The sequence below is a fragment of the Nelumbo lutea genome, chromosome 4 (genome assembly GCF_056320005.1).
Source record: "Nelumbo lutea isolate HS-2025 chromosome 4, American lotus-T2T, whole genome shotgun sequence".
In the NCBI taxonomy this organism is placed as follows: Eukaryota; Viridiplantae; Streptophyta; class Magnoliopsida; order Proteales; family Nelumbonaceae; genus Nelumbo; species Nelumbo lutea.
Genome location: NC_142687.1, coordinates 59,544,832 through 59,560,928, shown reverse-complemented (window position 1 = coordinate 59,560,928; position 16,097 = coordinate 59,544,832). Strand labels below are relative to the sequence as shown.

General features: G+C 36.2%; 1 long non-coding RNA gene across 2 annotated transcripts; it reads left to right on the top strand.

Moving 5' to 3' along the window:
* The first annotated feature begins 6,401 nt into the window (after positions 1 to 6,401).
* LOC148860805 (uncharacterized) lies at positions 6,402 to 10,057 on the top strand. 2 transcript variants are annotated; one of them, XR_016112433.1, is made up of 4 exons: positions 6,402 to 6,770; positions 7,469 to 7,605; positions 7,739 to 7,881; positions 9,721 to 10,057. It is a non-coding gene; the product is annotated as an uncharacterized LOC148860805 (long non-coding RNA). The 2 variants fall into 2 exon arrangements; XR_016112432.1 differs by lacking the exon at positions 9,721 to 10,057 and having other exon boundaries at positions 7,739 to 9,593.
* The last annotated feature ends 6,040 nt before the right edge of the window (positions 10,058 to 16,097 follow it).

The following is a 16,097-nucleotide window of genomic DNA, read 5'->3' as shown; positions in this document are numbered from 1 at the left end:
TTATTCCTTTCCACACACACGCCTCTTATGATGATCTTACTTCTTTTGAGTCCCACCCAAAATTCACCACACAATACTTACAAGCAACTATTTTCTTCCAAAAAGAATTTCTTTGCATTTCATATCTCCAAAACCACTTTCCCAACAATGCCTAGCCTTCCTCTCCTTATCCCAAAGCTCCCCATATATTTTGTCCATGCATACCTAATCCCACTTCACTAGATGAAAATTTTCTTTCTTTGCCTTTAAGGACCCTTTTTTAAGTAAATGGGAGGGGAAAGTGGGCCAATGGGAAAATGGTCCCCATTGACCAACTTTTTGGTGTTTCACTATTAAGTAAATTGTGGGTGTTGTGGTAAGTTACTTTTTCATGAGTACCACTTACCGGGAAACCACCTCCCAAATGGGTAAATAACTTTCCCACATGGGAAAAAAGGTGACAAGACATTGTAGGACAAAATTGCCTTTTATAATAATTGCATTTTATGGGTAAAAATAATTGAAAAGCGTGGTAAATGTCTTATCAAAAAATTAATAGGCCCTATCATTCCACAAAATGGAGTAGCCTATCCTACAAACCACAACCCCCAACCATGATGGAAGTGAACCAAAGACAATGGCGATACATAATTCTTCGTATTGCATAATACACATTATAGGGTATTAATAGGTAGAGATAAAAAGGGGTGCAACGTCCATTAGTCTTACAACAAAAGAGCATGCAACTTTGTGGGTTTGATCCCACACCTTCATATTCAAAGGGGTGCTAAGTGACCATCTCAATTATTAGGTCATTTTCTAATTGACACCTTTAGACATGGTTTTAAAAGGCTTATACCTTGCAACGAGGCACACAAATTTTGCCTCAAGGATTAAGCCTCATAACTTTGTTAGAAAGAGGCATAAGACTCAAGCATCAAGGCATAAGGTGTAGAAAGACATAAATCTCAAGAATAAATAATTAAAGCTTAAAACATATGGAAAACTACTTTGGTAATTGTGGGTTAAATAAAAAAAGAGTAAAATAGAAAGCCAATAGGGTAAATAGAATTCTTAATTTGTCTTAAGGTTTTATAAGAGTTCAATGAAATGATGGAAAAAAAGAACCTTCATCCTTCTCTCTTCATTCTTGATAGGGGTGTTCATCAAAAATCGAATTGAACCGATGAAACCGAACCAAAAAAAATTGTTTAATCAAACCAATCAATTTGGTATTTTTGAAAAAACCGAAGGTATCGATTCAATTTCCATTAACTAATATGAAAAATTAGTTATTCCCAAAAGTTGAATGTTTCTCGGGCTTATAAATTAAAGAATGATGTGAATAATCTAAGACAAGTAGAAATGCAAATGTACCACCTCTTCATAGAGTGAACATGGACAAAGTGATGAGAAATTAATGAAAAAGCAACTTGCAGCCACCATGGCTAAGTATGAGATGTATGGCCGAGTAATCAATCATTTGAAGCCTACTAGTACAACATCTACTTCATCAGAGACATTTCCTTCCTCTGCATATGCACATTCAAGTATCCATGCCACTACAAATGCTACTATTTTAGGTACTCATAAAATCCCTTGGATAATTGATTCTGATACTTCTAATCACATGAATTATGTTTTATACTTATTCACCTCTTACCAACTCCTTTTTGGCCAAGACAAAATATTTTTTGTTGATGGCTTTCTTGCTACTATCACAGGAAGGGAGATATTAAAATCTCACATGCCTTGACCTTATCGTTTGTTCTTTGTATACCTAAACTTAATACCAAATTGCTTTCAATTAATAATTTAACTAAATTCCTAAATTATAGTGTGATTTTTTTCATATTATACTATGTTTTTTAGGACATGAAATCTTAGAAGGTGATTGAGAGTAGCCATGAAGCGAATATATCTATTAAAGGTAATTGAGAGTAGCCTAAGTAGAGCCAAGTACTACTTCAAAGAACTGCTTTTGTTTTAGAGTCCATTAGTTGTATTATGTTATGTCATTGTCATTTCAGTCATTTGCCTTTTTCTTCATTTAGTCAGTTATTTTCAAAACTATTTAAAGGAATAAGTCCATCGACTCTACACTGAGTCTCGTGAGTTTTCAAAGCATTGTCAGAACACTTATCCCGCAAGTAATAAAAGATCGACTATTCCTTCTAATATTGTTCACTTTAATGTGTGGGGGGGTCTTACCATTTACCTTGTATGGGTGATTATAAGTATTTTATCTTGTTTATTGATAACTTTTCATAATATACTTGGATCTACCTTATGCACTCTCGTCCTGAAATGCCTAAACTTATGCAATAGTTCTATGAATATATACTCACTCAGTTTGACACCTACATAAAAATATTTTGATCAAACAATGTTAAGGAATACTTTGAGAGTGATCGTACTTCCTACCTTGAAAATTTTGGGATTGTTTATCAGAGTTCTTGTGCCTTTACTCTACAGTAAAATGGAGTAGCCGAGAGGGAAAATAGACATATTGTGGGAGTTACAAAGAATATTCTTTTTGCTACCCATGTTCCTATAAAATTTTGGGGTCATGTAGTTTTAAAATCCACTTATCTTATTAACCATATGCCTTTTCGAGTCTTGGGGTTAAAGTCTCCTTTTGATACATTCTTTCTTGGTGTTGAGGTTTTTTCCATTACTTTACATGTCTTTGGTTGCATTTACTATGTTCACATTCCCAGTTCTAAGAAACATAAGTTTGAACCCAAGGCTCAGAAATGTATCATCCTTGACTATGCCTCTACACAAAAAGGGTACCATTGTTTTGATCCCATTAATGGCACCCAATTTGATTCCATGGATGTTACCTTTACAAAGTCAATTCCCTTTTACAGTCATCATTTTGAGGGAGAGAATCCTCCTAAACTGTTTTCTTTATCCCTTCCTTTGTAAGTTCTCGAGTCTTGTATTGAGCCTTCCATAGTTATTTCCACTCCCATAGAGGGCTTCTTTCCTTTTAAGTCTCTTATTCTTATTCCTCCCACTCCTCTTATTAGTCCTATTTTTACCACTCATCATATTCTCCAAAAGTGGTACCAACGACAAAGACTAAGGAAAACACAGGTTGTTCCCACATCTTTAGTTGAGTTTCATGTGCTTCCAATCACTGAAGTGAGGACAAGTCTAACATCACCACCACCAACATCCCCTTTTCCAGACCTTGGCCTTCCCATTGTTGTAAAAAGGGTAAGTGGCAATGTACAACCCATTGTATTTCCAAACATTTTTCTTACATCTTGTTGTTCCCACCCCACTAAGGGCACTCATGGAATTGTACTTAGATTAGAATTAAAAGAAATAAAAGAGATCTATAGGGGCTAGAGAAAAAGAAACCAAACTCTTATCTTTTCTCGTCCCTTCTTCTTTTCTCTCATCTCCTTCAAACTTCTATTGAAACTTCTCTTTCTTCTTTTCTTTTCTTCTCTTTTCTATATTGTCTAAATTATTAGAGGTGTATTTCACAATTATTATATATACATACATACATACATACATACATACATACATACATAAGAAAAAAGATGAAGAAATTAGTTCTGTTAAGCTTGAAGCTAGAGGAGACGGAAGAAGAAAAGTAAGAAAAGAGTCATCTAAGATCGTATATTCAAAACTAAACTTTTCCCTCATGTCAACCAAGTATATTAGACTTCTAATAAGAATAAAAATTTACAAAAATGCCCTCCATAAGTTGCATGCACCAAATAGATTAGAAATAAGGAAGAGAAAAAAATACCCTTATTGTTGGACTTTAACACTCCCTTTCAACCTGGAGAATATATATATCATAAAGCTCAAGCATGTTACAAATATAACTCATCTTTTGTAATAGAGAGATTCCCCACTTTGAATGGGCAACTTTAATACCCAAGAAGTACTTCTAGGAACCTAGATCCTTGATTTGAAAATGTTGTTACAAAAAACTTTTCAATTCAATAATCTTTGTATATCACTACCTGCAAGAACAATATCATTAACATACACAACTAGAATCTTCCCAAATGGAGTAATTCTACTAAAAATAGAACAATCAACACTACAATTTTTAAAGCCAAATTTCTTTACCACATTACTAAAGTGGCCAAACCTAACTTGTAGAAATTGTTTTAGCCCATAGATAGCTTTTCGTAGTTTACACACATTTCCTACCTCCCCTTGAGCAACATACCCAAGAGGTTGCTTCATGTACACTTCCTCTTGTAGATCACCATTGAGGAAGGCATTCTTGACGTCAAGTTGAAAAAGTGGCCAATCAAAATAAGCAGCCAAGGAGATAAGCACCCGGACTTGGCCTATTTTGGCAATAAGGGTAAGAGTTTTTGAGTAGTCAACACCATATGTCTATGTAGTACGTATAGCCCTTGGACAGCAATCGGGCTTTAAACCTCTTAATACTACCATCTTATCGATGCTTGATTGTATATACCCACTGACAATGAAATTGTTCATTTCCCATGGGGCAAGGATGTAAAGTTCCAAGTATGGTTGGAATTCTTCATCCATTGCATGCTTTTAGTCAAGGGAGGCAAGAGCTTCCTAGATAGAATGGGGAATGGAAACAAAATATAGGAGAGAAACAAATTTCTGATGGGCAAGGGATAAATGAACCAAGTAAACATAATGTGAAATAGGATGATTATTGAAAGTACACTTGCCATTACAAAGAGCAATGGAAAGATAAAGGTTTGACTAAGGGGATCTCACAATAGTGAAAACATCAGCAGATGATCAAAAGCTAGAGTTGGACCTAGTATAGAAACTTATGCGGACTTTCGATCTCGTCCAGAATACACTCTATGAATCAATGGTCAAAGAGGCTCCTTAATGGTTGAAAGTGGAATAAAAACATCACCCAAATTAGAATGAAGAGGAATAGTAGGTGAGGGCTCCATTCTAGAAAATTAGGGTAGATTCTCAAAAAAGCACTACAACAACATGGGCAAATACCAATGGATTTCTTAGAAGCACAAGAGACAACATCGCTATATAACCCTTTTTAAGTAGGATTCTCCAAAACCACTGCAAGAGTGTGTATTGGTTACAGCGGCAGTTTTCTATTCGTTGTTGTAGACATTTTTTATTTAATACATTAAGATTTTCTTTTAACAGAGATGATCAAATGACAACAAACGATTAAGATTTAATGAAAGAGAACTCATGAAAAAGGTTCATCTCCCATGCTCGAAAATCCTTTCATTTTCTTAAAACCACGAATCTCTCTTGTCCCGCACAAGAATTCTTCTAGTGTAGCCAAATAATCAAACAAACAAGTAGTGTTCTTTCTTCTTCTTCTTCTATTCTAGCACAGTTACTTATCTTGTATTGCAGGAATTTGGAAAAAGTTGCTAAAAGGCCTCTTTCCCTCTCTGAGTTGCGAGCTGTTGCTCCCTTGGAGCTAGTCTCTCTCTAAAGATGTCGAAGCATTAGGCTCCATTTGGTTTGTGGGAAGATTTGGGTGGGATGGGATGGGATGGGAAAATGTAAAAAGGGGGAGAAGTTTAAGAAGGAACCCACTATTCACCCTCGTCCTCCTCTCCATCGAACAGAGCGGCGACTAGAAGAGAAGTGGCGGATCTGAACCCATCTCCGGCTTCCCTCTCCCGCTCTCTCCCCCTGACCTTCTTCTCTCTTCTTCTTCTTCCCTTCTTCCCCCATTTTCTCTTTGGCTTCATTTCGTCACCGCTGCTACAAGTTGCAGCGGCAGTAGATCTACGCATCCCCTCTATAATCTCTCTTTTTCTCTCATCTTCTTCTTTTGCTTCTTTTTCTTCTTCGTTTTTCATCTCCACTACTCTGGCACCACCGAACCAGAAATTATGAGAGCGGTTGTGGCGTACCAACAGATTCCTTTGTAAGTTTCCATTCAGTGTCAACTTCTTCTATCTGATTGCTTTGGATTTTGGTCATTGTGTCGATTCCCCTATGTTGGCGGTGGCATTGGTGTCGGACACCTGCGTTGGTGCCATTGAATAGGATTGTATTATCGGATTTCTTTGTTAATGCACGTGGGACCTTCGGCATGATCGCTTTACGGGAGGAGGGAGATGGAAACTCGAATTTTCTCACCGAGGTCGAACTATTTTTGTGCGACCTCGAATCCATGATTTTGGGATCTCGCATCCCATCCCCCTCTTTCCTTCAAAACAAATATAAGAAAAATGAATATTTTTGAAATACTCCATTTTTCTCATCTGCATCCCACAAACCAAATAGAGCCTTACATACCTCCCTCCTGTGGTAATATTTTTCTTTCATTTAACTTCTTAGATAAAGCCTCTCACTTATTGTTCTATGGATTTTAGGGAAAGAAAAAGGAAGGAAATGCCACGAAATACATCACCCAATCCAAAGCTATTAAATACTTGCAAGTTACTCTACCTATTTTCAAGTATCTCATTTGTTAATATTTTTTCATAGTGAAGGGTTGTCTTTGTAACCAATGGTTTAGGGTTTTAGGGGTTTAAGCATTTTGAGTTTTTTATAGCATTTTTTCTCGATTTTAGCACTGAAGGGTTGTTATATATTTCTTCTATAAATTTTGAAACTCTTAAGCTTTCTTAAGTCCCTTGCTTTTTCACATGATTATTTGTCATTGTTAGTCCATCTAGTAGCCATTGCCGGAGATGCTGAACCGCTGACATTCTCTTTATTGATTTCAGTTGTTGTAAGTTCCTGTTCATTCATGTTGGAGGTGATGAGCCAAACCCAGAGTCGCCTAGAGGAGATTTCGGGTACTCAAAAGAGTCATACCCCAGGTATCTACAATCTTGTTTTGCCATTCTATTCAATATTTTTGCTGATCCTTTGCTACATTTCAGCCCTAAAGCTAAAGCATCTCCCCCTGCTTCAATTTGCGATTTTCTTTTTCACCATTTAGCTCTTTTAAAGCCCTAACTTACATCAGATCATTCTTGAATGGGACGGTATGTGCTCACCTGTAGATGGAAGTCCCTTCTAAATCTAAACCATCTCCCCTTTGCATCTACCTACCTCTCCAAAGGATCACTATCCATGTTTGGAACTTCAACATAGCTTCGAAGGTGGATTTCCATATCCCGGTATCTCATAATTTCAGTCACTACAAGAAAATAGGTATATAGCTACTGCAATCTTGCTATGAACATAAAAATCCGTGGCTAAAACATGAGATATAACTACAAACTTTTTATGTCCATGGCTACAATTTATTTCAGTAAGTAATCCTTAGCTATGGGCACTTGATATGTGGCTACACAACTGTTTGCAGCCACGGATTTTAGTTGTCTGTAACCATTAATCAACTCATATGCACCACTAATGAGATTGTCATGGTCAAGTTTTAGTTAAACGTAGCAATAGCCAATGTCAATTCATATATTTAAAAGTTTTCCTCTTTTCTCTCTCCCGCTAAGCTCTATTTTCAACCTTTTTTTTCCTTTTCATTTCCCACGCCAAACCTCTTTTCTCCTTTCAGAAGCTCCACCGACACCATCTATGTCATGCTTCAAGCAATAGTCGAAAGCAGATCATTTATATTGAGCTTCAAGCCAACTCTACATTCGATTGGAGCTTACATCCCAACTTAAAACCGATTGGTAGCAACAACCTCAGGTAAGAATCCATTTCTCTATTTCTTTCTCTCTCTTTTCGAACTGCTATAACTTATTTCTCTCTCTAGCGTTGTTGGTTAACTCAATGAAGTTCTGAGAATACTTTCCACCCCTTGTTCATTTCTCTATGTCAGCCTCTTGCTTAGTCTCCTCTTGACCAACATCCATACGCTTCACTACCATTTCCAAGCAAAATATGAACTTATGAAGCCCTTGATGTCTCTTCCTCCAATGATGTCTTGCAGCTTCTCTATTCGCAGTGACACAATGTTATTGAGTGAGAATCTCTTTTTTCTGGCTTTTCGATTTCCACTCTAATCTATATTAACCAACCTTTTTTTGGGTAGGAGAAAAACTAGCTCAATAGATTTCATTACAACATATATCAATAGAAGGCATATTCTTTTTACATGCACTTTAAACCAGAGAAGTGGTAGAAGGCATATTCTAGAAGTTATGATTTATATGTTAATTTATTCATTATATTATATTATACATTTTTAGGATTAAAAAAATCTTGGTTCAAAGTATCTGAAGTAAGAAGAAGTGTATCACTTGTTATTTGATAGAATTATTAATATATTAATTGCAAATTGTCCCTTTATAACTTGATCATCGTTGAATATTTCATAAGTGGGCATTATACAGAAGTTTTAAGGAGAAAATAAAATATGAAGTTAGGGATGTGGAATTGGGAAGAGTTCATGTAGATGACTTCAAGTTCAGGTTAAATACAAAAATACAAATTGATTTGTTTGGTTATATCCATAAATAGTTACTGAAGATGCAGGGTAAGTGTATGAAGAAATATCGAAGAGATAAGCAAGATAGCAAGGTAAGTACTTCGTTCTTTGTGTTTGGTTGTGTGCTGGTTTCTGAATTTAGTTATGTCTATATTATTTCTAGCTTAACCACCGAAAAGAAAATTTGAAATTATGTTAAAAACCCATACACTTTGTTGGCATTTCAGACATCGTTATTTATTTTTTTGAAGATAAGTATCTTTCACATGCACCTTACTCTATCTCCATGCCTGAGTCCTATGTCTTCTATGTAATACAGAAAATTGTTAAAGCAATGAAGTTCATAAATTCCTCCTCCGATTGTCTCCTGATTGTTCTCCATATATAATAAGTCCTTGCTTTTAATCCATAGCCCAAAGGGCTCAGAAATCCAAGTAGGAAATTTAACTACAGATTGTGCTTTCTTGAATACACCCAATAAGTAATAACCACCCTCCCCTCTCCCACCCAAAAATAAAGAAGAAAAAGAAATAGAAAACAGAGGAAAGAAGGGCGGAGGGAGGAAAGAAGGATCTTTCTAGTATGCAATTCAGTCTAAGGATGATATTCCATTCCTTGGACCATATTATGGTGAAGGGTTTCATCTCATTTGTTGAGGTTTATGAAAAGTGAAAGATATAATTTTTCACTCCGGCGATGTTGTTTGAAGTGTCTTCGTTGATAGGAAACTTAGCTTTTTTTTCTGGATATATATTTTCTCTTTTGGGTTTTGATGGATTTTCAATAGTAGTTTAGGTTTTATAAGAATGGACATATTCAAATCTCTTGCAAAGTTCTATAGTTTTTCTTGGATTTATAGGTTTATTTATTTCCCATATTTTTGTCTATCCATAGAAAAGTTATTATCTATATGCTGGGTGTAGTGTAATTGCATATTTTACTACTATTTTAAATGAAAATATCCCTCCAAGTTGTTGAGATTGTCACTTGGCAGCCCTCAAAGTAGTTGGTGTGGGATCAAATCCATGAAACAACTGGCTCTCCATGGTATGGCTAGTGGGCTTCACATGCACCTTGTGGCTTGCTCTACGCTATACCCTGATTCCTTTGTACTCTAATATGTAATACACCCCCCCCCCCCGAAAAAAAAAAAAAAAATTGATAGCCTAACATTGATGCCCCAAAAAATTGTGGTTCATATTTGTTTAAAGAATAAACACCAAGCCCCATTTTTGTTTGCTTCTAACTTGCTCCCATTGGGTTCCTCTTCTTGAAGTGTATAAAGCTTGATTTCTCTATACTCATGATCTTATATTCCATTAAAACTTTTACACATACAACAAGCATGTTCATGTTTAATAACTAATATGTAGGTGTAATTAATCATCTCTCAACTACATCTTCCATACCTGAATTGAAGACAGTCCATGTCAGTTTTGTGGTGCCAAAGGATTCCAATATGAGCCTCCCACTTTTTGCTGCTACAATGGACAAGTTATTCTAGAATCCAATCTAGTGTCAGATGAATTATATAAGTTATACACCTCAGATTATGATGATGCTGCTGAATTCCGGTCAAATATCAGAGCTTACAATAGTATATTTTCCTTTACATCATTTGGTGTAAAGCTTGATAAAGAATTGGCCACTTCCAATAAAGGTGTTTTTACATTTCGAGCTCAAGGTCAAATATACTATGATCTACCATCACTTACACCTTCAGATAATTGACCATGCTTCTCGCAATTGTACTTCTATGACACAGAGAATGGAGTCCAAAATAGAATGAGTAAGGTGGGTGACAAGGAATTAAATCGAGGAACTATAGAGAACCTCATCAAATTTCTTTCTATTAATACATATTCCCAGTTCTTTCGAAATCTCAAAGATCTTAACTCTTTAGAAGAGTATCATATTTGCATCAAAAGCGATGTCAAGATAGATCAAAGGGTTTATAATGCACCATCAACAGATAAAGTTGTAGCAATATGGATTGAGGGAAGCAATGGAAGCGGTCAAGAAGAAAGAGACATTGTTGTTCATGCATGTTCAAGAAGTAGGCATAGAGTGAAGCATTACTATGGATGTTATGATCCCCTACAATATCCTCTATTACTCCCAAAGGGAGAAGTTGGATGTCACCCAAATATCCCCAAAAAAGATTCTATTACAAGATTTGGGGGGCATCCATTACAAAATTCCACAGTATGGAATTTTACATCCATCGAAGATATTTTCAATCAGGAAGAAGGTAACAAACTATTTCTATTGAAATGAAACAACATTTACAATAAATTCTCACAAAAAAATTCTAATAAGATTATGTACAATTTTTATGCACAGATATTTTCATAGGAGATAAAGGGACAATTGTGTCATGTCGACAATTTTATAGTAATCTCTTACAAATTAGGATAAATAATCGCTCAATAATCTGGTTAGCTAAGAGGCTTCTGCATCAATTTGTTGTTGATATGTATATTAGGCTTGAAAGTACAAGGTTTGACTACTATCATCAAAGTCAATAAAAAATTCATGTAGAATTGTACCAAGGAATAGTAGATAGTGTATTGCCTGGTGAGACAAATGGTAGTAAAATTGGAAGAATAGTATTGATTGCATCATTTATTAGAGGACCACGAGACATGTGGCGTAAATATCATGATTCAATTGAATTAGTTAGGTAGTTTAAAAAACCTGATTTCTTCATCACAATGAAATGTAACCCTAAGTGGAAGGAGATTCAAGATGAATTGCTCCCAAGTAAAGTTTGAAGGGATGAGAGATACATCATATGGATAGTCGAACCCTACAAGAAGGATGGGCAAAATTTCAAAAATTTCTCTCTTACTTCTAGGAATTCAATTCCCAATTTTAAAAAACTACATTTTCAATGATCAATCTTCAACCCAAAATCGGACTAGATCTGAAACTAAAAGGAATGAGAATGATATATTTGATACAAAGTAGCAGTAACTCCAAATGAAGATTTTTACGTCCAAAGAGAAGACCAAAACCCGCTTCCACTGAAGATGACACAGTGTGATGAAGTAGGATCAACAGGATAGCTCTTCAGCAAGAATCTAAGGGTTGGTGAGCACATCTTCAAATCGTTTCTTCAACCAATAAACAATATCAAGAACCTTTCTTAATCAATTCCACAAGAGAATATCAAATTGGGTAGGGATGGCAAGAATATGAGAGAATTCTATAGGTTGTGTGTTAAAACTGAGGAATTCGCCCCCTATTTATAATCTTTTTTGAATCAGCCTCCTAACCTAATTATGAGAGAGCTTCTTGATCCAAATCTGATATTTGGATCTGGACTCTTAAATGGATAAGACTTATCTAGTTTGCTCTCTTTGTATGGCATGAGACCCAAACATTATCTATACATCAGTCACATGGATTCAGTTCAGCCTTTGTTACAAGGTTTGGCCGAATTCACTATGGGAGACAGTGAACCCCTGAGTCCATCACCATGGGCTCTTAATGGGCTCAACATTTACACTAAATGATCATTGGGTCCAGCCACCTTATGAAAATCCAATGACTGTGGGCAAATATAAGATTATACCATCAATTATTACTCACAATGGTATTACACTTAACCTCTCAAGCCATAATGATCAAACACTGTTCGACAAGAGATGGCATATCTCTCGTTTGTAAGGAATAGTGTTGTATCTCTACTCACATGGATCTCAAAAATTAAAAACATTTTGTAAACATTTTGAAATCATAATATATATATATATATATATAACAAATCTCAACGTTTGAAATCAATTATCGGCAATTTAGGATTCCATCAGAGAGATTGCATTACCCGATCATTCATTCTGTCTGACAAAGGGGCTAATCATGTCACTATGATCACCCACTCATATGAATTCTTGGATTATCCCAACATACACAGGTTTTGACCCCCTTTAAGGATCTCACTGATTGGCATATCAAGGACAGTCCAATCTGACACTTAGTGCAATATCATAATTGAGTCTAGGGGTCAGGTGTAACATTCCAGTTTTGCCCATCTATCTCCAAGGTCTATGGTAATTCTAGAATTTTGGTCTGATTCAGGGTTTCAAGAAAACCCACACTACAAGTACCTTAGGTCTCACCCTGGTAGCTGAGACAAGTCACCCCAACCAACTTGGTGGCACATCAGTACTAGCATTGGCAGGATAAATCTCCATAGATCTATCCAACGGCTGTGAAGATTCTAAACTAACACGAGTCTCATAAGTGCCCAGTTTAAAAGTATTACACAGAAATACACCACAATGACACGAATCAATTATGTATTTTATTCATTTACAATAAATGTCAAAAGATACATCAATCTGATTAAAAGTAAGGGCATAATTATCTAACAGCTCCCACTTGCCCTTAGGTCCAATCGGGTACAAGTCGGAGTCTCATGCTTTCCACATGTTTCTTAAACACTTCATGTGTAAGTGGCTTAGTCAATAGGTCTACTACATTCTCTGTCGACGTTACTTTTTGAATCAGGACGTCCCATTTACCAATTATCTCCCGCAATACATGATACTTCCTCTCGATGTGTTTCGACTTCGAGTGTGCTTGTGGCTCCTTAGCCTGAGTTATAGCTCCATTATTGTCACACAATAGTGGAATGGGTGATGTGTTGGAAAGAACTACTCATAATTCCTGAATGAACTTTTTCATCCGGACAGCTTCTTTAATAGCTTCACTTGTAGCAATGTATTCGGCTTCGGTTGTGGAATCTGCGATGGAATCTTGTTTGCTGTTTTTTCAGTTAACTACACAGGCCCTCATCGTAAAGATGTACCCAGATGTAGACTTTCTATCATCTGGATCTGATTGGAAATCGACATCAGTATACTCTTGGATCTGTAGTGAACTACCATCGTATACCAGACAAAATTCTTTTGTCCTTCGAATGTATTTCAGTATGTTTTTCACAGTTGTCCCATGTTCCTATCCTACGTTAGACTGGTGTCTACTTACCACTCACTGCCTGAGCAATGTCAAGATGAGTGCATAGTATAGCATATATGATGCTCCCTACAGCTGAGGCATAGAGAATATCCTTTATGCCCTCAATCTCATCGGGAGTCTTGGGAGACATACCCTAGGAGAGTGAATATATTCCTTAAAGGAATATTTCCTTTCTTAGAGTTCTTTATACTATATCTCTTGACAATTTTGTCAATGTCAATAGACTGGGATAATCCTATTATCTTTTTTAATCTATCTCTATAGAGTCGAAGTCCCAAGATATAGGTGGCTTCTCTAAGATCTTTCATGGAGAATTGTTGTGAAAGCTACACTTTCACCGTAGTTAACATTCATACATCATTCCCAATGAGTAGAATGTCATCTACATACAGAACTAAGAACATAATCTTATCCCCACAAGTTTTCCTGTAAATACAAGGCTCATCCGGATTTTGCCGTAACGAACTGGATGCCTGGATACTCAGGTAGACCTTCTAAGTTGAATATCTGGAGCTTATGGGACATCTTCCACTACTCCTGGGCTTTCCTCATCAAAAATAATTTCTTGTTGAAGATTCTTCAAGATGTAATCTTCTTCTAAGAAATAGGCATTTCGACTACAAAACACATTTTATTCTTTCAGATCATAGAATAAGTAACCTATAGAGCCTTTGGGGTAACCTACAAATAGGCAACGACTAGTCTTAGATTCTAATTTGTCAGTACTAGTTCTTTTAACATGTGTTGGATAACCCCAAATCTTCAAGTGTCTCACACTTGGTTTCTTACCAGTCTAAAGCTCGAAGGGAGTCTTCGGAACAGATTTGGTTGGAACCCGGTTTAGTACGTAAATTGCAATCTCCAATGCGTATCCCCAAAAGGATGTAGGTAATTCTTAGTGGATGAGAAGTGATCGAATCATATCCAATAAGGTCAGGTTCCTCCTCTCCGACATTGCATTTAACTGTGGTGTAGCGGGAGGGGTTAATTGTGATACTATTCCATTGTCCTTTAAGTAGTCCCTGAATTCGATAGAAAGATACTCACCACTTTGATCTGATCAAAGGGTTTTAATTTCTCTCCCTAACTGTTTCTTGACTTCTTGTCTGAACTCCTTGAACTTTTCAAAGGATTCAGACTTATGTCTCATTAGATACACGTAACCATACCAAGAATAATTATTGGTAAAGGCAAGGTTCACAGGTTGGAAAATCTTTAACAATTAGAAAATTCAAAGGATTATCCTTTACCAAACTTGTGATACGATCTATGTTAATGTAACCAAGTCGGTAATGTCACAGGCACGTGGGACTAACTATGTTATGGATTCTTTTTTTAGGGATTATTTCTGATGTAGTTTCGATAATGTTTGTTTCCAGAGAGGGATGGAGAACATAGAGACCATTCTCAAGTTCTCCATATGCTAGGAATTTTTTATTCCATTTAATTGTAATCACATTACTAAAACAAATAGAATAATCATCAATGCACAATTTTGAGACACAAATCAAATTTCTTCTTAAATTATGTACAAAAAGACAATCTTTTAGTATAATAATTTCTTCTCTGAAAACTAATTCTACACTACCTATGGTCATAGCTGCAACAGTTGCAGAAGTCCCCAAGTAAAGTGCCACTTCTCCATCACTCAGTCTTCTGCTTATCTTGAACCCCTATAGTGAGTTACACACATGAGTCGAAGCACTGGAGCCAGTTTTCTACTTATCTTGAACTCTTATAGTGAGTTATACGCATGAGTCGAAGCACCGGAGTCAATACACCATGAAGCAAAAGTGACTAATAAATTGGTCTCTATGATGAAAGAATCAACATACCTTATTTCTTAGTCTCCACGTATTGAGGGCAATTCCTCTTTCAGTGGTCGGTCTACTTACAGAAATGACAGGCATTTGATGCATTATCTTTCTTCTACTTTTTAGTTTTGCTACCCTTCTTCTAAGCCTTCTTTGTAGCCTTCTGCTTTTTCTTGCCCGATTTGCCACCTTCAACAAGCATGGCTATCATGCTTATCCTTCTTAATCAGTTCTTTAGCCCTCTACAACATATTGCTGAGTTACTGAAGGCTAACGTTTAACTTATTCATGTTATAGTTCATGATAAACTAATTGAAGAATGGAAGCAAGGAATTGAGGAAAACATAAATTTTGGTGTCATGATCTAGCCTTGACCCGAGAGCCTTTAGTTCATTGATAGAATCCATCATCTTTAGACAATAGTCATGAACCTGTTGGTTCTCGATCATCTGTGTGGTCATAAACAATTTTAAGACATTTTGTCGAGTAGAACGGTTATGCTCTTCGTACATAGTCTTCAGACTGTCCAATATATCATTGGACACTTCAATCTTATCAAATTGTCGTTGTATCGGATTGTCTGAAGAGGATATAATATAACACCAGGCAAGAGAATTTATCTTCTTATTCTTGATAGTCTCTCCTTCGGGCCTCAGATGCCCTGTCACCCGGATGATCCGGAGCAGGGTTCTTAGCAATTTTGTCCAATTTTTTGGATATTAGAACCAGCATAAGGTTTCGGAACCAGTCAGCATAATTAGGGCCCTTGAGTTTGTTATTATTCAACAATTTGGTGAAGTTTCCAATTGCCATTTCTGGTAAAGGCAAAGCAGATTTATAAGTCTACAACCTAATTGATTCATGTCATTACATAGAAAGGGCTTTTAATCTATGTTTCATTTCCATTTTGAGCATTTCTAAAATTCCCTCCAATCTCAGTGACGAAGACA